Genomic DNA, 21,740 nt, shown 5'->3' with positions numbered 1-21,740 from the left:
TTTTGCGCAAGATTCTTATGCCTCCCCAGAGATTATGCAAATGAAGTGTGAGAAAATGCTAATCCGTGGTTCATTTGCATTGCCTCTTTCGGCAAAACTCAGTGTAGCTGTAGCCTTTGAGTTCAGTTTAAACTTCTGTTGAGTGAGTTTTACTTGAGCAAGGAAACATGTTAAAACAAATTATTTTAGCCTGTCTTAAATCAGATTGAAAGTGTCCACACAGGGGCTTAAGCAGTGCAACTTTGAATAGAAATAGGGATGAGGCAGAACAATGTACAGACCCAGTATTGTAGAATCACGTACCTCTAGGTGTCACTTACCCATCATATCAGTACAGCACCCCGTACACTTTCCTGTCACTGGATAACCAGGCCTAAGGCCAAAACATTTCAAGTTTGCTTTGTTTAAAGTTCTTCACTTCTCAGTAGAAAAAAGGGGGAAATGATTCTACATATTAAGGTGATAGGAACAAAAGATAGATCCACTCCAAGGAGGGAAAGGAATTACATACCTTTGTCATTATTTAGATTTCAGTAGCTCTATTGTCATACTGAGAAATCGCAATAATAGACCAGGACCCGATTCTATTAGGTGCTGTGCAGCCACAAAACAAGAAGGACCCGACCTGAGCAAGTTTATAATCTAGATAAAGAAGGGAAGCAAAGGATGGGAGGGGAAGTAGGCACCAATATGTAAAGTGACTTGGTCAAGGTCTCCTGGCAGGTCGGTAGCAGAGTCAGGAATGGAACCTGGGAGTCCCAGGCCGATATCCTGTGCACTAGGCAGCATAGAAAATGTAACAACCCTTTGAATTAAGAATTAGCAGACAGGTAAACTTAACTCAGACTACAAGGAACCAGATTTTTTCAGTGGCTGTGAAAGGGGAATGGAATTATGTCTATTAATTACTCATGAATTGATTATTCTTAATGCATTCATTTATTGTTTATTTCCAAACGGTATCAGTTTACAATGCCAATGGTATTGCTTTATCTTCCTGCTAATTGCCAATTTGGGAGAGTGTCCACAGCCACCGCTGTGATCTTGGGAGCTGGCCCTCCGAGTAAGGTCACTGGTGGTTAGCTGCGGGTAAATAGAACGATGAGTAATCCAAGCAGAATGTAAGGTCCGCGGCAGAGAAAACACAGTGTTCTGAAAAGAACTGGGCTAAAAGGTCGTTTGTTTTTTAGCTTAGGAGAACACCAGCTGAGAGGACGTGGAACTAAATGAATTGTGCACAGTGTCCATGCTGCGGAACATAATAGGACTTAACCCAAAATTGGAAGTGATGGTCTGGCAGCTCATTGCCATGTTAATGTCATGCCGCTGTGCTACACAGCCACTAAATTCTATTTATGAGGGATTAATTAATACCATTCTCCATAGAACTAATATGCAATGGAAATGAAGCGGATTAGCATCGCATTAGGTGATGGGTTATGAGAGAGGCAACAGATTTTAAAGGGGATCAGTTATGGAGTCTAAATTAAGAACGTGGGGATTTAAATGCCAATATCAGTTGCCCTCTATGGCGGGGGGGAGGGCGGAGGGAGAGCTGCAGTTCCCACTGCCATGGTGCTGGACGTGTTTGGAGAGAGCGCACACTGCGGAACATTCTTCTGTCCTGCTAAAGTTTGTCTTGCTTAGTTCTGTTTGAATTACAGCTTCGTTCACTACAACTGCCCTGATTTCAGTAGAAACAATGAGTCATCCTTAGCCCTGGTCTATGCTAGGAACTCCCCTTATTTTGAAATATTAAGCAGAGCGTCCACATTATCCAGCCCATTATTTTGAAATAACAGGCTGGTTATTTCAAAATCTGTACTCTGCTTTCCTCGGGGAATAACTTATTTCGGAATAGCAGTAGGGACACACTAAATAACTACTCCTGAGAGTAATTTGAAGTAATTACTCCCCAGTGCTTCCTGGGGCTCTAAGTCAAGATAGCATGTCCACAATAACAGAGCCTGCCTCAGACTAATTTTGAGGCTCCCCTGTAGTAGGACATGCTATTTCGATTTTGTTATTTTGGGAGTTATTCTTTTGAATTTAATTATTTTGAAATAATGTCCTAGTGTAGAGAGACCCTTCGAAAGTAACAAATATATATAGTATCATGAGCTTTCTTGGGCAAAACCCACTTCTTCAGATGAGCTTGAGTGGAGGAAAAAAAGATTAGAACTAGAAATCCTATACTTAGATTTTGATGTCAATAAGGTGTTAAATGTAAGGTTTTATAATGTGCCATCCAGTTCATGTCTTTGTTCAGGCCAACGGAAACAGTGTCAAATTTTCATATGAAGGTCAATTCTGCACTCTCTTTCTGTAGTTGGCTTGTGAAATTCCTTTGTAGAAGAATGGCTACTTTTACATGAGTGCCCAATGTAGCCAGACAGGAACCCCCCTGTAACATCCATTTTTGCTTGCCTGGAGCATACAGGGCACACAGAGCAGTAAGCCTTGAACAGAAGGCCCGGATATGCAGGCTGCTGTGACCCTGAATGGCTGTAAACAGAGATATGCCAATTGCTGACCAAGAGGCTGCCATGGGGTGCCCTTGACTGAAACCCATATTGATACAAACACACAGCCGTCGGCGGAGGGAGGAATCTCTCGCCCAGTAAAAAAAAATGTCCAGTACTCACAGTTTAGTTATCTCTCTTGAAAGTGTAAATTAACTTGAAACTCCCTTGTAAGAACTGGCGTCACAAAGACAAACCAACACAATTTGGCATCTTAGATAAGAAAGAGGATTCGGGCCCCTATGGTATAAAGATGGGTCCAGCAGCACATTTACTCTGAGTGTCAATCTACCATCTATCTGCTGGTCGGGTTAGATGATTGACCTCCCGAGGTTCCATGGGAACGCCCACCTCGTATTCGTCTTTCCTAGGAATTGAGGGACCGGCCCTGGCTTGAACCGCTGGAGTCGAGAGGCACAGAAGGGGATAAAAACTGTGGTCCTTTGTCGTAAGTGTATACATAGACTTAAAGCTCTTTAAAGATTAAGCTGTCACTTGGTATCATTATTTCTATTTTCTATCTTTATTTTCTTTGTAACCATTTTTAAGATCTATATTTGCTAGCAGTTAAGAAATAGAGCTATAGCCACTGTAACCATTGGATTTATAAGCTTCTGTAATAAACCTGCAACTGTTTAAGCTTTAACCTGACTCCTGCAGTTGCTGTAACAGAACCAAGCACAATTTAAAAGAATTTCAGCCGGTCATAAGAGACAGGTATAGGAAGAGCTTGGGCGTTTTGGATCGTGTCCCTCCCAGGGAACAGATCCGGTGGGGCATCTCTCAGTCTTCCCTAGGCTGCGAAGGGATCCTGTATCCTAGCAGTTAAAATCTGAGATGTAATAAGCTCTTCCTATAAACTCTGTGGCATCTGTCAGCCTGGTGGCTGCTCTCCGCGACGGGACCTCGGTCCTAGCAGTAAAAGACACAGATGTTAAACTTCTCGGGGCACCTGTCAGTTTCTCCTAGACTGCCCACTGCAATGGGGCCTTGTGTCCCAGCAGTTAAAGACTCGGGTGTAACACACACACACTGCCCTGACTATCGGCTGACACCCAGGCAGGTTAAAATGGTCCGCATGTTTTTAAAGTTAGGGTGTGTCTACACTGCACCCTTACTTCAAAATAAGATATGCAAATTGAGCTGTACAAATTGTGTAGCTTATTTTGATGTTATTTTGAAATAGCTTATTTCATAATTTGGAGCTGTCTATACACCACTATTCTGAAATGTCCCTTCATTCTCATGGAATGAGGGTTTCAGGGATGTCGGAATAGCGTGCTTGTTTTGAAAGATATTTGGAAATAAGGGGTGCACTGTCAAGATGCAAAATAGCTATTTCAGGCTACCAGAAGTATCCCAAAATAGATCCGCAGTGTAGACATACCCATAGCCTTACAGATTAACACTGCTAACCCTCTGAGACAGATTTCATTAGGCACTGAGGGCACCTGGAATCGTGCAAGTCCATAAACTATAAGGGCTAGGTTGTGCCCTTACCCAGGGGGGAGCCAGAAAACCCCCATGCAGGCTACCTTAGGCAGGCACACATAGCTAAGTCCAACTGATCGCCTACTTCAGCTGTGGCCAACCCGCGTGGTTCGTGAGTCACATGCGGCTCTTGCTTCCCAAAATTGTGGCTCACAAAGCTGCTCCTGCACCCTGCCCCATCCCCACTCCATGCCGGCTCACCCTCTGGCCCCCGGTTTCTCTGTTTCCCAGGTCGGAGCTGCGGCAATCTAAAAATGGTGCTCAAGATGGCGGCTGTCTTAAAGAGGCAGCCTCCTCTTTAAAAAAAATGTGTTTTTTTTTGGCTTGACAATTCTGGTGTGGCTCTTCGCATTTTTTCTGCCGTTGTTTTGGCTCTCTTTGTTAAATGGGTTGTCCACCCCTGGCCTACTTCATCCACTCCAGAGCACATGGCTGAGGAGTGAATGGACAATAACTCAAGATTACTTGTAAATTACTATCTGAAGCTGCTCACAGGGCAGGAATGAAAATTGAGAGGGTATCACAATTCAGAGGGCACTTCCTAGAGTTTCCAACCTCTCCCTTGCTAAAGCTGTACCTAAAATCATAATCGAGTCCCGTATAATCAATTCACAGCCGTGTGTGTGTGTGTGTGTGTGTGTGTGTGTGTGTGTACGTGCACACAGCAGGCATTCTAACTGGTGGCTAGAGGAAACTTATTCTCTGTCTCAGGAACACAAGGGACACAGTCTCTGCCAACCAGTTAGTTACACATACACACACATCTGTACCCACTTGTACCAGCTCACTTTAAATTCTGGAGGCTACGTTTCGCTTCTGTGTAGAGTAAATCAGAGGAAATTGAAAGATCATGGACTCAACAGCTAGGTGGTGGTCACTAAGGAGGGAGGACTGCAGATGCCTCCTTGTAAATTTCAATTCACTTCCATCTAGGTTCTAGTCTGATTTCTTTTTTTCTAACCTGTTTCAAAGCCAATGAAATAATCTTCCCCAGAATAATGCCTCTTCCCCCACTTTGGAAATCTAGCAATTACTCCCCAAAAAGTTGAAGTACCTCATTCCCACTGAAATCAGTTGAAGCTATATTTCTAATAGACATAATCACTGTTGTATTTTTAATATAGTTAGGGTATATATTGTTAAATGTTTTATGAATATAAAATTTTACCCTTCCAGGGCATGTCTGCAAATGGATCTGCTTTGGGATTTAATGCAACTTATCAATCATTTGTTCATGAGCAAATGGTTTTCATATTAAAGGCAAAGAAACATTCTAATGTATTCATGCTATTATTGTTCCTTGGAAAAGAGCCAGACCTGCAATAAACCAGTGATTGGAAATGCACAAAGTATTTTAATATCCTAATTAGTTTGATTTAACTTCCCCTAATAGTTTAAGCCGATGCTGAATTTATTTAGAAGCCATAAAAGAAGTGTGTGAGTTGTGTGTGTTTTGTGTGTGTGTGTGTGTGTAGGTGGAGGAGGTTGTGGGTTTTTTCTCCCTCAACGGATCATAAACACAGACTAAATTTAATCTCTTAATTATTCATATCCCACATGCTAGTGACTGTTTGGTTTTGGGGGCAGGGAGTAAAGAAAAAAGACATAATCATCATTCACATTCAGTGATCATTTTTAATTTTAGCCCCCTTTTCAGAAACTCATTAAGATGTCAATTCTTCTGACTTTCACAGATGATAATCAGACACCCACCGGAATCCTACTCTTCTGGTGCTAAAGCAGGTTTGACAAAGTGTAAGGATTTATTCCAAACTGCACCCCTCTGCTTATATCTCCTCCTCCTTCCTCTGTTTGAGTGTGTGTGGTAGCGGTGTGTCCTTCTTCTCAGTCATCACAACAGCACTTTGTGCCTTCCATGTGGGATCTTTAGATTCCTTCAAGATTTTGTTCATTACAGCATTACACATAGGTTCAGGAAGTCCTGACTGGTATTTAGCTATCTCGTTCCCACTGAAATTAGCTGCAGTGAGATGCTTAAATACTTTTCCAGATCTCAGCCTTAGTCTCCAGATAAGATCAGGGTCTTTTAGACCTTACTCCCTTAAACATGATAAATCGACCTCCAAGTGTTCTTCCATCAACTCCGATATTTCACCAGGATGACACGAGTAGGTAGAGATGATGAGAGAACCTCTCCCCTCGTCCTTACCACAAGGCAGACATGGTAAGTAGGTCTAAGTATGTCAACTGGCCTTAGATACTGATCCTGCCTTGAAGAGCTTGCCTCTAATGCCGTAATCATGATGCTGACTACATGCCTATGCAAAAACCCCCACAATTATACATGTTGCCTTGCTTCCCTTCACAGGATACCTATTTTGCTGGTAGCAATGCAGAGGTGAGGGGAGACGACCCTCTCTGGTGGTTCTAGTCTCCCTAGCCCCATTATACAGGTGCACAAGAAGTGGATCTTTAAGAGCAAGAAGTGTGTAAATGAGACATCACATATAAGCCTGATTTCCTCTCCAGCGGGGGTGGGGGAGGAAATCAGGCTTAATACAGGGTGTCACAATCAAAACTGGGCAACATTTTTTTGCATGAAGATTTTAATCGCCAAGCAATATGGTTTCAGATCAAATTCAGTAACTAGTTTCCACCAGGGGAAGAAAAAGAGAGAAAAACGAGAGTCAAACTATGTCCGTCTGAGAGTTTCAGAGTGAAACAATTCAGCATTTCATTTTGAAATGTTTCATCTAGAAATTTAATAAGATTTATTAAAAGTAAAAAAACAAACTAACAAAAAAAACCCCACAAACCCTGAAAGCTAAATGTAACAAAACACAGAAAATAACTGTTTTGCATTGAATGAAGTGTTTTGGAAGGCGTTTTGGGTTTTCTTTTTGTTTTGGAGAGAAAAATCAAATAAAAAATGCATGTTGAGTCAACTCAAAACTAGCGTTCTCATGTGCTCGCTCTCTCTCTCTCTCTTTCTCTCTCATATCTGTTATACTTATAGGCCAGGTTTACATTTATCCCAAGATTGACACTCCAGAGATTGATCATCCGGGGTTCAATTTAGTGTGTCTAGTAAGGACCCACTAAATCAACCGCTGAGGGCACCTCCATACACCTAGTACTCCATGGGGTAGTGAGGAGTAAGGGAAGTCGACGGGAGAGTTTTTCCCATCGATCTCCTACAGTGGGTGGGCTGCAGAAATTAGACTTAAGGTATATCGGCTCCATTTATGCTATTCTTGCAGCTGGATTTGCATATCTTAGGTCAACTTTCTTGCATAATGTAGACCAGGCCACAATCAAGCTCCTCTCTGCTCCTGGTATAACCAACTAATCTGCCTCTCTCTTGAGACTTCTGATAACATCACAGGTAGGCCCATAATGACCTCAATAGATCAAGGGTGGGAGAAAAGAAATATTCTGATACCCTTGTAAGAGCTTGCCTTGAGGGTTAGAGTGATTAGCCTAGTTACATCTCCTCAGCTTTTGGACAAGGAATGTGTGAATAGCAAAGCACAACAAAGAGCGTCAATGTATCTCTCCCATGGGGTCATTCCTGGTGTGCACCCCATTCTACTTTGCATGAATGTAGTCCTTTCAAACAGGGCTATATTAATGCAAAGGAGGATTTTTTTTTCTGTTAGCTCCTACAGCAGCCACACGGGGGAGTTACAGCACAGTACTTCAGTATGCAGTGCTTTTCATACACCTATAAGCCAAACTGAAGTCAGTGTAGACAAGCCCTAAGCCACTTGCCCAAGATCACATAGGAAACTTGGTTTGTGTTTCACTATGAAACCCAGATCGCCTGAGTCCTAGTCCCCTTCCTGTACCACAAAACCAGCCTCTCAGGAAGGATCTGTTATCAGTGTTGGTTTGTGTTGTTTTAGCCAAAAAAAATTTAATTTATTTGTATTGTGATAGTGTAACCCACACACCTAGTGGGTGTGGTTCATTATCTCATCTGGTGGCACTTAATCTGCTTACAGCAAAAGGATATGAATGAGTGAGCTCTACAACCTAAGCAGAGAGCCAGCTGGCTTTATAGCTCAAGCTGCAGAGGTTCTTGTACTAAGTTCCAGGTTCAAATCCACCTGCTGGTGGTTACAGAAGCAAATAGAAGAGTAAACTTAGGACAGGGACCTCAGTCTGATATGAACTGTGCAGAGGAGATTTCAAAGGCAATTCTTTCCTCAAAGAGTTTACAGTCTGAATTAGTTGTCTTAAAAGCTGTAGGTGTACATCATGGATCTGGATTCACCACACTCAACCAACGTAAAACGAGTCAGCTCCAGGAAATCATTGAACTGAAACTGGCATACAACTACAGTTACAGAAAATTGGCTGGTATCGCTCATGGAACCATAGGGTTGGAAGAGACCCCAGAAGTCCATTGAGTCCATTCCCCTTCTAAAAACAGGACCAATTCCAACTACATCATCCTAGCCAGGGCTTTGTCAAGCTGGAACTTAAAAACTTCTAGAGATAGAGATTCCACCACCTTCCTAGGTAACCCATTCCAGTGCTTCACCACCCACCTAATGAAAGTTTTTCTTAATATCCAACCTAGATCTCCCCCACTGCAACTTGAGGCCATTACTTCCTGCTCTGCCATCTGTCACTACTGTGAACAGCCTCTCTCCATCCTCTTTGGAACCTCCCTTCAGGAAGTTGAAGGTTGCTATCGACTCCCCCCTCACTCTTCTCTTCTGTAGACTAAATAAACCCAAATCCCTCAGCCTCTCCTCATAGGTCATGTGCTCCAGCCCTCTCCTCATTATGTTGTACTCCGCTGGGCTTTCTCCAATGTGTCCACATCCTTTCTGTAATGGGGGGCCTCAGAATTGGATGCAATACTCTAGGGCTACATCTACACTGGCCCCTTTTAAGAAAGGGGCATGCTAATTTTAAACTTCGTAATAGGGAAATCCGCGGGGGATTTAAATATCCCCCGCGGGATTTAAATAAAGATGTCCGCCGCTTTTTTCCGGCTTGGGGAAAAGCCGGAAAAAAGCGTCTAGACTGGCCCGATCCTCCGGAATAAAGCCCTTTTCCGGAGGATCTCTTATTCCTACTTCAAAGGAGGATTGGACCAGTCTAGACACTTTTTTCCGGCTTTTCCCCAAGCCGGAAAAAAGCGGCGGACATCTTTATTTAAATCCCTCGGGGGATATTTAAATCCCCCGCAGATTTCCCTATTCTGAAGTTTAAAATTAGCATGCCCCTTTCGTAAAAGGGGCCAGTGTAGACGTAGCCTAGATGAGGCCTCACCAGTGCCAAATAAATGGGAATAGTCACTTCCCTAGGTCTCCTTCATTATCTCTAGCCTGATTCTTGCCTGCATATTTATGCCTGCCTCTGGAAATTTCCACTACATGCATTTGTCGAAGTGGGTCTTTGCCCATGAAAGCTTATGCTCCAATACATCTGTTAGTCTATAAGGTGCTACAAGACTCCTTGTCACTTTTGCAGATCCAGACTAACACGGCTACCCCTCTGATACTTCCCTAAATCTGCTGGTAATTCTCCACCTAATGCACCCTAATACGCCACTACCCTTCTTGGCTCTAGGGGCACACTGTTGACTCATATCCAGCTTCTCATCCACTGTAATCCCCAGGTCTTTTTCTGCCAAACTGTTGCTTAGTCAGTTGGTCTCCAGCCTATAGTAGTACTTGAGATTCTTCTGTCCCAAGTGCAGGACTCTGCACTTGTCCTTGTTGAACCTCATCAGAATTTTTTTTTTTTGGCCCAAACCTCCGATTTGTCTAGGTCATTCTGGACCCTACCTCCACCCTCTGGCATGTCTACCTCTCCCACTAGCTTAGTGTCATCTGTGAACTTAATGAGGGTGCAATCCATTCCCTCATCCAGGTCATTAATAAAGATGTTGAACAAAACCAGCCACAGAACTGCCCTTTGGTGTACTTGCTTGATACCAACCATCAACCAGACATCAAGCCATTGATCACTATCTGTTGACCCCAGCACTCTACATTAGAGTGTCTGGAGTTAATGGAGAATTTCTTCCCTAGAGTCATCTCCCGAATACTGTGACTTGAAAACATCTGCCTATCCGCAACGAGCACCCACAAACACTGTGTTACTTGGTCATAATTTCCCCAATTAGGCTTCCAAGCTGCTTGGCAGAGCCCTGCTCACAAAACTAATTTTGAAGAGCTAATTTGGCACCATTTTTTATGCACAACATGGATTCATTACATTAATTTTGACACGACCATTATTTAAGATTTCCAGCCGGCGTGGTAAAGTGACTTTGAGAAATAGACTGGACAGCTATGTGCAGTCAGAATCCTGAGGCATTGCTTAGGTGTGACAGAAAGAGAGGCACGTTTTGTGTCATGCTATGGGTGATTATGAAGCCCCTTCTTAAAACTATTAGCAGGGCAGGTCCCATTTCAGCACTTTGACATCTGATTTTTTTTTCATTGCCTCCTTTGGGCCACCATTTACACCACACTGAAATGAGTGTGAGTGTGGAAAATGCTACCACAGAGTTCCAACATGGGGAAAGGCTTTTCATGTCAATGGTTAAACATCAGACCCTGGGTGCTGCAAAAGGCAGCAGTCCTGTGGTTGCATTGCAGCTGGAGGGCAAATTAAACTTTCTTCCTAGGGAACACTTTGGGTGTGTCTAGACTACAGGGTTTTGTCAACAAAAGTGGCCTTTTGTTGATAAAACTATACCTACGTCTACACTACTGCCCATTTCTGTTGACATAATGTCAACAGAACTCGGCAGTTTTATCACTGGCAGTAAACCTCATTCTACAAGGAATAATGCCTTTTGTCGACAGAGTTCTGTTGACAGAAGGCATTATTGAATCTACACCGTCCTTTGCGTCTGCACTGTCACGTTGACAAAGTGGTTTACTTTGTCGACAGAACTGGGTGTAGTCTAGATGCTCTTTGTCGACAGAAGCTTTGTCAACAGTATCGACAAAAGCCTGTAGTCTAGATGTACCCTTTGAGTTTTGGAAAATAATGAATCCCAAATCAGGCTGCAATGTCCAACCCTCTTTTGTTGTTGTTGTTGTTGCTAGGGTTTTTTATTTGCCAGAGGAAAATTCCAATACAGGCGAACTGAAGCAGAATGTTTCATCTTACTGTCCAAAAAGCTGCTTTCCTGGGTATTGGTTTCCCTATTTAGGGTACATCTAGACTGTGGGGTTTTTCTGGGATATCTCTGGTATCCCGGAAAAATTCCACTGCATCCACGGAACGCATTTGCTCTTTTGGGGAGCCCTGTATACCTTGTTCTATGAGGAATAAGGGATCCTCCGAAAGAGGAGGTTTTTCTGCCATTTAACCTCATCTAGATGGAGCCAAATGGTGGAAAAGCCTCTTCCAGAAAAGCAATTAGAAAAAGCTACACAAATTGCTGCACACGCTTTGTGTCGCTTTTTCCGAAAAAACGGCGATAGTGCAGACCTAGCCTTAGGTGGCTCTCTAGGAATTGGGCAGCCCATAAAAATATGAGGGTGGGTGCCCAGAGTAATAGAAAACCACGTGGGCAGACAGACTGGTTGCCACCCAAAGTTTTGATGGAATGGAGGTGTTACTACAGAACGTTTCAATTCCATGTCATGAGGATTTTCTAAACGTTCAACCAGTCTAGTGATTACACAGGCTTGAGAATCAGGATTTCATATCTATCTACTCTCAACTAAACTGGTATAACGTTATCCTTAAATACTGACCTCTTCTCTGATAGAAAGTGATCTATCTAACCATCTTCTGACCTCAAGAGATACAAGGTAGGTAAGAATATCTTTTATTGGATTCATATGGCTACAGCAACATTAACTAAGAGAATATTTGCAGAGTCCTCTAACATTGTCTAGCTCGCTATGGTCTTTATAAAGCTCCAATCAAATGAGTAAGCAAGCAGCAAATGTTTAGTTAGGCCTATTTCAGCAATCTGCCGGCACAAAGGATGACATTTCTCTTTCGCGACTGCTGCCTTTGGCTCCATCGCATACCCAGCTGGTTTTCAAGATGCATCTAAATCACCACTGCGTTCAATCATTTAGGGCACAGAAGATCGTTCTATGCTACACAGAAGATGGCCGCTTTCATGGTCGATCTTCCAGGATACATTCTTTGGTCATCTTTGATGGATGTTTATAGCGAGACCCTTTGGTTCTTCAGGAATGTTTGAGGGGAAGTGCACTGGAAAACCTTTGCCCACGTGTTCATTGCATGAGATGAACTCTCACGACACATGAGCAGAGAAAAGAGATTTCTGATTAATCCTAATTTTCAAATTAAGGAGGCAACAAACAAGGAATATTTGCAAGATGCATAGTCTTCTTCTCTGCCTTCTGATTTCATTCTTTTTGTTTTGGAGCATGAGTCTTATAGAAAGCTCTGGTCCGAGTGTTCATCAAAACATAGTGATTCATGATAACAGGGAAAAGAAAAGGAAGGACAGAAAGTAGTTAGGCCACTGGCTTGGAAAACCAGGGTTCAGTTCTATCTGGTGCCACAGCTTCCATGTGAGACCCTGGGCAAATCACTTAGCTTCTCTAAAATGGGCATAATAACATATCCTTGCCTCAGGGGGCGGTGTTCTGGGGATAAATTTATTCAAGTCTGATGCACTCACATACAGATATCTTTCTCTACAAGAGGCAGTGTGGGCTAGTTGTTGGGTCTAGGAATGGGTACCAAGATGATTAGGTTGCGTCTTTTGGAAAATGTTCATATAAAATGTTTTTGTGAAGATCAAGGTCGTGTGTGTGTGTGTGACAGTTAGAGACACACCCCAGAATTTCATAAATGCTTATGAAATTTGTGAACGTGTTTGTAGAGCTGAATGACTCAGAATTCAAGAGTTCAGTCTGCCTGCAGTTTAGAGCCAAATTCCACCATGAGGAGTACATGGAGTGTTGTGCTTGTTTATATCAATAAGTGCTTGGGGGATGCCTCAGAGTATTGTGTCCAGTTTTGGGCACTACATTTCAGGAAAGATGTTGAGAAATTGGAGAGGATCCAGAGAAGGCCAACAAAAATGATGAAAGGTCTAGAAAACATGAGCTATGAGGGAAAACTGAATGAATTGGGATTGTTTAATTTGGAAAAAAGAAGACTGAGAGGGGACATGATAGCTGTTTTCAAGTATCTAAACGGGTGTTACAAGGAGGAGAAAGGAAAAAATGTTCTCCTTGACTTCTGAGGATGGGAAAAGAAGCAATGGGTGTAAATTGTGGGAAGGGAGATTAGGTTGGACATTAGGAAAAAGTTCCTACCTGTCAGGGTGATTAAACACTGGAATCACTTGCCTAGGAAGGTTGTGGAATCTCCATCATTGGAGATATTTAAGAGCAGGTTGAATCGACATCTACAAGGGACAAAGTAGATGATGCTCGATCCTGTGATGAGAGCAGGGGACTAGATCGGATGACCTCTCAAGGTCCCTTCCAGGTCTAATATTCCATGATTCTATGCACCCAAGGATGGAGTTTCATATTTTGTAATCAGATTGTCTTGCATCCAGTGTGTTTTAACCAAGTGCAGGTCTAATGAGCTTACTGAGGCAGAGTTGGCCTCTTACCTATTTTGGCCTCTTGCACTTCTGGATGTATGTCAGTAGGGGGGGCTAGGCAGGCCTGTGTTCACTGAATTCAGATGTGTTGCAGGCACCAGTGCTTCAAATCCCAGCCTGCCATGAATCTTTGTAAGTTTGTGCTTAGCCAGTAGGCCCTGTGAAAAGCACAAAGTGCAACCAAGCCCTGTTTGCCTGGAGAGCTTTTGCAGCCTACAAACCCAGCCGTCACCTGAGAATTGTTTTTGCTGCTTACTGAATGGACATCGTTAGGTCGGTCTCATTAGGTTCTTGCATTAGGTTCGCTTGGTGCAGATGATCATCTCTCCCGTTGGTGCCTGCTTCCAAAGAACCTGCTGCCTTCTGATAGCTAATGTGATTACTCTCACCTCAGGTAGTAAAGACCTGGGGTGAAATCCTGACTCATTGGAAGTCCATGGGAAAACTCCCATTGACTTCAGTAGGATCTAGATTTCAGCATTTTTGAGGATCTGCTTAAGTAGCTGTCAGTGCAACTCACCAGGTTCTTTATTAGATTATCTTTCATGGCCTATGCATGTGTAGGCAGGGCTTGCACTGCACAAATCCCTGATCCTTATGGTTTTGGTGGCTGCAGTGGGATGCCTCTGTCAGTATCCCTGCATTCCCAGGGAGGTATTTATATACAAATCCATGTTGCATTTTAGATGACGCTGAGGTGGAATGAATCCATGGACATATCATCTGCAGCCAGGGATTCATTCCATCCACCTCAGCATCATCTAAAATGCAACATGGATTTGTATATAAATACCTCCCTGGGAATGCAGGGATACTGACAGACATTCCACTGCATCCACCAAAGCCGTAAGGCTCAGGAATTTGTGCAGTGCAAGCCCCGCCTACACATACATAGGCCATGAAGGGTAACCTAATAAAGGACCTTGTGAGTTAACCAATCCCCAGGGTTTGCTGAGTGAGGTGAATTATCCATTTTGCTGAAACAGGAGAATTCTGGGACCTTCTTCAGTGTGATTGACAGCTACTATCCCCAAGCCTGTTTTTCGTATCCTTGCAGGATCAAATCCTTTCAGGGAGATTGATTTATATAATTTCTAACCTTTCACGTTGACTTGTTGCAGATCACTCAATGTGCTCTAATGATGTATGAAAATCCCCCTTCCACTTTCCCATGGGGCAATGCATGATTCAACACTGCTGGGCCAGTGACTCATTTACCTCCCATGTTGTTGTCGTGACTGAGTAGCCTAATGAGATGCAAACTTAAAAAGAACTAGGTGTTCAATTAGAAAAGTTCTCGCATAAGGGAGCAGTATCTCCCCCGTACTAGCTTTGCTTCACTGGTTTTTACTCTTGAGCTGCTGATATGACAACTTACTGCCGCATGCTTTTCTTCCTCGGTGAAGTGATTAAAGCAGTATCACTCTGGAGACTTTACTGTGTGTCTGTACATATCACCGCAATCGTCGTGACTGCCCCAGAAGCAAGTGCAGAGCTCTGGTGCCTAGCAAAATCAACAAGGAGAGATTTATTCCTCCTTGGGTGTGGGAGACTTTTCTTTCTCTGTCACACTGCGAGTGTTTTTTCTGCAAGGTGCTGATTCGTGCCATAGGCAAAGGATAAGAGAGATGAATTATGATCTAGAAGTTTACCACTCACTGCACAAAATAATGAAGCACTAGCAATGAAGGATGCTACTTGGAAAATGTAGAGGTGGGCTAGGGAGCTGGTTTTCAAATGAAATGGTTCAGTTATCCCCAATAGAACGAGGGGTTCTGTGGCAGCTTAGAGTTTGTCTACACAGCAGGGCTAAAGTCAAATTAAGCTACACAACGTGACCTATGTCAATTGCGTTGCTAAAGTTGAAATAGTTTAATTCGGCCTTTGGCGCTATCTGCACACCAGGGAAGGAAGGACCCTCTTCCTTTGACTTCCCTTACTCCTTGTGAAATGAGGGTTACCGTGAGTTGGAATTAGATGTCCTCCAGCTCAATATTATTTTGAAATAACGGCTTGCCATGTAGATGCGCACTATGTTATTTCAGAATGTCAGTTATTCCAGAATAACGCTGCTGTGTAGACATAGCCTTAGGCTACGTCTACACTGGCCCCTTTTCCGGAAGGGGCATGTTAATTTCACCTATCGTAGTAGGGAAATCCGCGGGGGATTTAAATATCCCCCGCGGCATTTAAATAAAAATGTCCGCCGCTTTTTTCCGGCTTTTAAAAAAGCCGGAAAAGAGCGTCTACACTGGCCCCGATCCTCCGGAAAAAGCGCTTTGAAGTAGGAATAAGAGCCTCCGGAAAAGGGCGCTTTTTCCGGAGGATCGGGGCCAGTGTAGACGCTCTTTTCCGGCTTTTTTAAAAGCCGGAAAAAAACAGCGGACATTTTTATTTAAATGCCGCGGGGGATATTTAAATCCCCCGCGGATTTCCCTACTACGATAGGTGAAATTAACATGCCCCTTCCGGAAAAGGGGCCAGTGTAGACGAGCCCTTAGAGAATAACAGGTTTTTTTAGGAAACAACAACTGTAGCCATTCTTCCATAGGTTGTACCTCCCTAAACTGGGACTCTCTGGTCCAGTTACCCGACCACGGATGTTCCTGGACCAGAGAGTCCAGGGGCAGGGTGCCTTGTGGTGGGCTGGGGGCTCAGGAAACATGGGGAGCACAGCGCCAGAGAGCTCAGGCAATGCGGGGAATCCTGCAATGCATCTAGGAGCCCTGCAGCAGAGAGTTCCACCAGTGCAGGCAGCTCCGGGGGCACAGCCAGGAGTCCTGTGAGAGGGGCTCAGGAGGTGCAGGGAGTCTGGGGGGCATGGCTCGGAGCCCCACAGCAGGGAGCTCAGACAGCCTGTTAGTTTGTACAGAGCTGCTCCCTGCCACAATGTGCTACTTAGAGAGAATTTTGGGTTCGACTGGTAACACATCGCTACAGGGAGTGGCTCTGTATGAACCACCGGCGGTGCACCCAGGAGTGTGGCAGGAGCTTAGGCAGCACAAGGAGCCCCACAGCATGGCAAGGTTCCCAATAGCTCAGCTAGAAGTCTCAGGGCTGAGGGGTCCAGCCAGGGCCAGCAGTACATACGGCTGAAGACACTGGGGGTCGGCTGGGGCCAGAAGCGGAGCCAGCGGGTGCCTGGGAGGTTGGTGACAGGTCTGGAAAATTCCCTTATTCAGCACCAGTCAGGTCCCAAAGGTGCCGGACCGTGGAGGTCCATCCTGCAGAACTGGAATCGAAAGCACTGGTGTCTGCGGGCATCTAGAAGAGAGTACGACCTTCCAAATAAAGCACCAAATTCTCTGCTCGTGTCAATTGGAATAGCGTTTTGGACGTCAATGCCATTCTTCCACTTTAAACCAACTCAAAAGTTGGCGTGTTGGGTTGTGCAACAGGGCCCTGACATTCCTTTTTCATACGTCACCTAGTGCAGTCACGGCAGGGAGCAGTGGAGAAGATGGAAGGGATCCACAAATGGCTGTCCTTTGAAAGTATGGAGCCCCCTCCTGCATGGCCGGAGCATGGATAGGACAGCTCTACTTCCCACAAGCATGGAGGGAGCCGAGAGGAGGAGCTGGCTCCTGTATTCCTACAGCCTGGGTTGGATAGGACTATGGCAGGAATTCCCACCCCTCTCCCCACCTACCTCCCATTGGCAGATGTAGCGCAGTGCCAGAGGCAGAACGCAACCTGCTTTCACTTGAGATTTGGGCCTACTGGGAGTTGAATGGGCTCTCCACACGGAAGCAGGTGGGTGAGAATTTGAGGTCAGCGTGGTGACCCATATGCATTGTCTTCAACCAGAGAAAACTGAGAGCGCTTCTGATCTGGGAAGCTAAAGGGGAGGATCAGCCCTGGGCAAGTCGCTTTCCCTTTCAGCATCTCACACTTTACACCTTTTGGAGGAGGAAGGTGCTGTGTACACGCAGGGCTTGGTAGCCTACATCAGCGCCTAGGCCACACCCACACCCGCCCCGGTGGAGGGAGTTGGGAGTTGGTTCTGGATCGCTAACTCAACTGGGATGTTGACAATGAGCTGACCTTGAACTTTAGATCTGACCACTCCGAAAGCGTGAGAGGTTGTAGCGGGAGCTGATCAGTTACACTGACAGGGAGGTGGGGAAGGGAGCAGTTGCCTCAGGGCCTGGCGGTTCAAAGGGGCGGTTCAAAGGGGCCTAAGGCTCCTAGCTACAACTGCTGCTACTGCATCAGTGATGGTGGCCAGAGCTTTGGGCCCTTTAAATGGCTGCCAGAGCACTGCACTCCAGTCACCTCTGAGGGCTTGCGGCGGGTGCGACACACTCCAGGCAGCGCAAAGGGGTGCCCATCCCTTCCAGGAGAGAGGCACTGGGCCCCTCCCACCTTGCCCAGAGGCCCGTGGAGCTGTTGGCTCCCCTGTTTGTGGTGAACCACCGTCCGTGGCACAACAGGACTGGGCTCACTTACGGTGGCAGTTTAGCTCTATTGGCTTCACTGGAGTTACACTCGATACGTTCTCCACCTGGGGCTGAAAACAGGGCGGCATATCTCTCCGTATATGCCAAACAGGGACGGTCAGTGGCCTATTTTCACCATACCATAGAATCATAGTGTGAGGAATGTTGAGAACCACTGCAGCCATGGAAACGGAAACGGAATAGTTCCAGGAACTTTCACTCTTCTCCCACTCCCTAGTGCTCCAGTGTCTCCTAGGAGGGGTAATGGTTGCTCTGCATGGATCACTTTCAGAGTGGCCATGGAGTAGTGCATTGGCTGCCTGTTGATTATGGGGAGTTTAAGTATTTACTAGCTGAACTTTTTTGTACCAGTATCTAAGACATCCTTACAAGTCCTGGGCATGAAAAATACAGGAGCAGGTGAATGCTCACTAGACTACTACCAACACTGGATTAAATATCCAAAGGATGATGTTGAAATAACCCTTCCTTTGATTTTTTCCCGCCATCATTAGGCTAACCCAGAAGTCCTGTTATGTCATTGCTTTGTAAATGCAAACCTAGATGTGTCTCAGTGGTCAATAGGCCTTCTAAGGATTCAGCCGCCTTGATTAGCTTTACTGGCAAATTCTCGTAAGCCTGATCACAGTCGGGCTGTTGGGTAGGATTTTGAGTGAAAGATTCTCTTTTACTGCATGTGGGTTTTTTTAAAAACTTTTCTTAGTTCTCTCTTTCTGATACCAATCTGTACACCATGGGGTAGACCACTCCTGGGGCTCTCCTGTTTTTAACTAAGATTGAATGCCAGTCAACATGAGGTGCCCTAACTCAACCTGACATTTTAGGGCTTGATGCAGTATAATTCTCCGGCCTGTGTTATGCAGGAGGTCAGACTAGAGGATCAAAAGGGTCCCTTCTGGCTTGAAAAGCTATGAATCTATAATAGGCGACAGACCATGCCCGCTCTAGGTCATTGCTTTGAAGATGGACCCTAGCTGTGAGTGCACCAAATGGACTGCTTGGCTTACAATCGTCTCCAACTATCTCAGACAGTTTTCTGTTTACTGCTGTGTAGCTCTCCAGTTCCCCCTTGCCCTGATTGGCCGCCATGAATGATGTCACTGCAGGAAGTGAGTGACTGAGTGAACCAGTGAGTCGACCTTCCGAGTCAGGTCCTGGTATATTGCTTTGATGATATGGAATAAACTTGTGTTTCTATTGTGCAGATAACTGGAGGATAGCACAGTCCAGGTCTGTCAATCCAGCAACTTTCACTTAAAGGAATGTTATTTTGCCAGCTGGGAGGGTCAGGAACATATCCTCAGAGGATACTGTAAAACTGTTCAACCACATCTCCCTGGGGAGGAAGAATCGTTTCAAATCCCGAATAAGCTATTTAATTTGAAATTAGTTGAGTGGTTATTTGGCTGAGAGGGATTTGACAAACAAGATCTACTTATGTGCCTTCAGGTGAAGAAAATATGCAGTTGAATTTAATTAGCAAAGTGATTTTACACTGGCTTTCCATCCAGTGCTCACCTGCAAGTATCTCTAATGCTAATTAAAATGTCTGACATTAATATTGATACGCCTCGTAAAGTATGTAAAAATTCAAATGTCAAAACAGAACTGTGCAGGCTTATGCTCACTATTCCCAAAACTCATTTTTTAAGAGCCCCAGCCGCCTGAAGGCTGTTCTCGTGCATTTCACGACTCGACCTGGTCTTGGCACGTTTGTTTCAAAAATTTGTTTTAAAAAAATCTTCTCTGTAGTGCAGGGCTACTCAACTTCAAAGCCCCAAGGGCCACAATGATACTCACAGCACACGCCGAGGGCTGCAACTTAAGTGCGGTTGCATGTACGTGCAAATATATAGGTAAATATATGCAAATAGCTTCTTTCACACAATACGTTGGTGCTCCCAGCACCTCCTCCCTGGGGGCTAAGAAGGCCGACTTCCCATATCCGTCTGTTCCAGCCAGCCCGTCCGCTTGCATCTTTCACTTTTGTGGTGCGTGTTCCCAGTGGAGTCCATGTTCAAAGGGTCCCACCCACAGGCCACGTGCTGAGCCCTGTGTAAACTCAAACTGCACTGTGAGCCACAAACAAACAAGCTGCGGGCTGCATGTGGGCCATGGGTCACGTGTTGAGTAGCCCTGCTATAGTGTTATGGTTGGCAAAATGGTGAACAAGAAGAAAAGCTGTTCCAGAAACATGGTTTTTTTTTCCTGTTGGATCACTGTGATCAATATGTTCTAACGGAGAAAGTGCCGAACACACTATGGCATTTGTGTTCTTCTAGCCAATCCTTCAGCCACCCGCTGGCCAGGGCCGTCCTTAGGACTTATGGGGCCCTACACAGTACTATGAAACTGGTGCCCTTTTGCCTGAGTCGGGGCCGGATTAAGGGGGAAGGGGCTAGCCAGGCAGCTGCCCAGGGTGCCAACCTATGGGGGGGGGGCGCCTGATTTAAGTGGTAAGAGGCACTGCATCAGAAGCCCCCCATAGGTTGCTGCCATGGGGCGGGGCCACATATGTGCCACACGCCTAGGGGCGCGGCACCCCGTACACATCAATCAGGTGCCACGTGCCTGGGGTGGGGCTGTGCATGCTCCGCACACCCGCTCTCCAGGGTGCAAGAATGGCTCGGGCCAGCCCTGCTGAGAGCAGTCCAGGGAGATGACATTTTTTGAAAGAGGTGATTTTTTTTAAACATAGTTTTCCACAACACACCGATGAAATAGTTTTAAAGTACATTTTAAACTAAGCTCCTGTAGAACAAAAGAGTAAATTCAGAAGTGGACAGTATAGACCTGGGGTTGGCAAATGCCCGTTCAATGGCTTCATTACCACTCGAATAACTCTTTCACAAGTGTGATGTTCTGCTAATAGATCTGGCAGGTTTTTCACTTTTACGTTAACCAGATTCTCTCCAGAGGAAGGAGAGCCACAGAACAGGAATGGGAAAAGGAGAGTGGACATTAAGACCCAGCGGTGCCCCAGATTTTCAGGTGTCCTACACAACTGTGTATTCTGTGTACCGGTAAGGACAGCACTGTTGCTGTCGGTGGCACCAGATACCCAATTGGCAAAGCACACTGCAACCGAGAACCCCTGAACGATCTGCCAACCTCAGCCTCCCAAAGGCTGAGATTACAGGCATGCACCACTCCACCCAACATCTGAAAATATTTCTCAGAGAACAGGATTTTTTTTTTTGTTTCTTATTTTCAGTGGAAAATTTTCATGGAAATGGTTCAAGATTTAGTAAAAGAAAAAAAAAAAGCAAATTCAATTGCCAAAAAGAAACACAGCAAAGCATATGGTTTAGATTATGTACACAGCTATATAATGTATGACAAGACCAATTTTCTGGGGTGGAAAAAAAATTTTACACAAAATTTCACTTTTTAACCACAAAAAGTGGTCTGGCATTAATCAGGAACAAATTCAAGTTTCCTTGTGAGTGTGTGTGGCTGGGTACAATATAGGTAAAACAGATTTCTCTGTTTTGGGACACCTTCCACAATAGTACTCTTATTGTGGCATCTGCAAAAGGATACAGGAGACAGAAGAGGTAACAGCTTTTATTGGCTGTATTTCTTTTGGTGAAGGAAACAAGCTTTTAGTGTTCCAGGGCGAGTTCTTCAGGTCTGCAAAGTATGTCATGTCTCAACGGCTTAGTATCATGTGGCCTGGTAAGTTTGGAGAAGGGAGATCACCTAGGAAAATCTGCAGTGGGT

The 21,740-nt window shown here is 44.8% G+C and overlaps 1 long non-coding RNA gene across 1 annotated transcript; it reads right to left on the bottom strand.

Annotated features, from left to right (window-relative positions):
• Positions 1–944: 944 nt before the first annotated feature.
• On the bottom strand, positions 945–18,131 carry LOC142830514 (uncharacterized). Its single transcript, XR_012905818.2, has 3 exons — positions 18,007–18,131; positions 14,936–15,061; positions 945–1,083 (listed from the first exon to the last, which is right to left on the bottom strand). It is a non-coding gene; the product is annotated as an uncharacterized LOC142830514 (long non-coding RNA).
• Between the last annotated feature and the right edge of the window lie 3,609 nt (positions 18,132–21,740).

This window comes from Pelodiscus sinensis, chromosome 8, assembly GCF_052426305.1.
Source record: "Pelodiscus sinensis isolate ZL-2025 chromosome 8, ASM5242630v1, whole genome shotgun sequence".
Lineage (NCBI taxonomy): Eukaryota > Metazoa > Chordata > Testudines > Trionychidae > Pelodiscus > Pelodiscus sinensis.
Note: the sequence above shows the minus strand (reverse complement) of the source record. Positions and strands in the feature narration are given on the sequence as shown.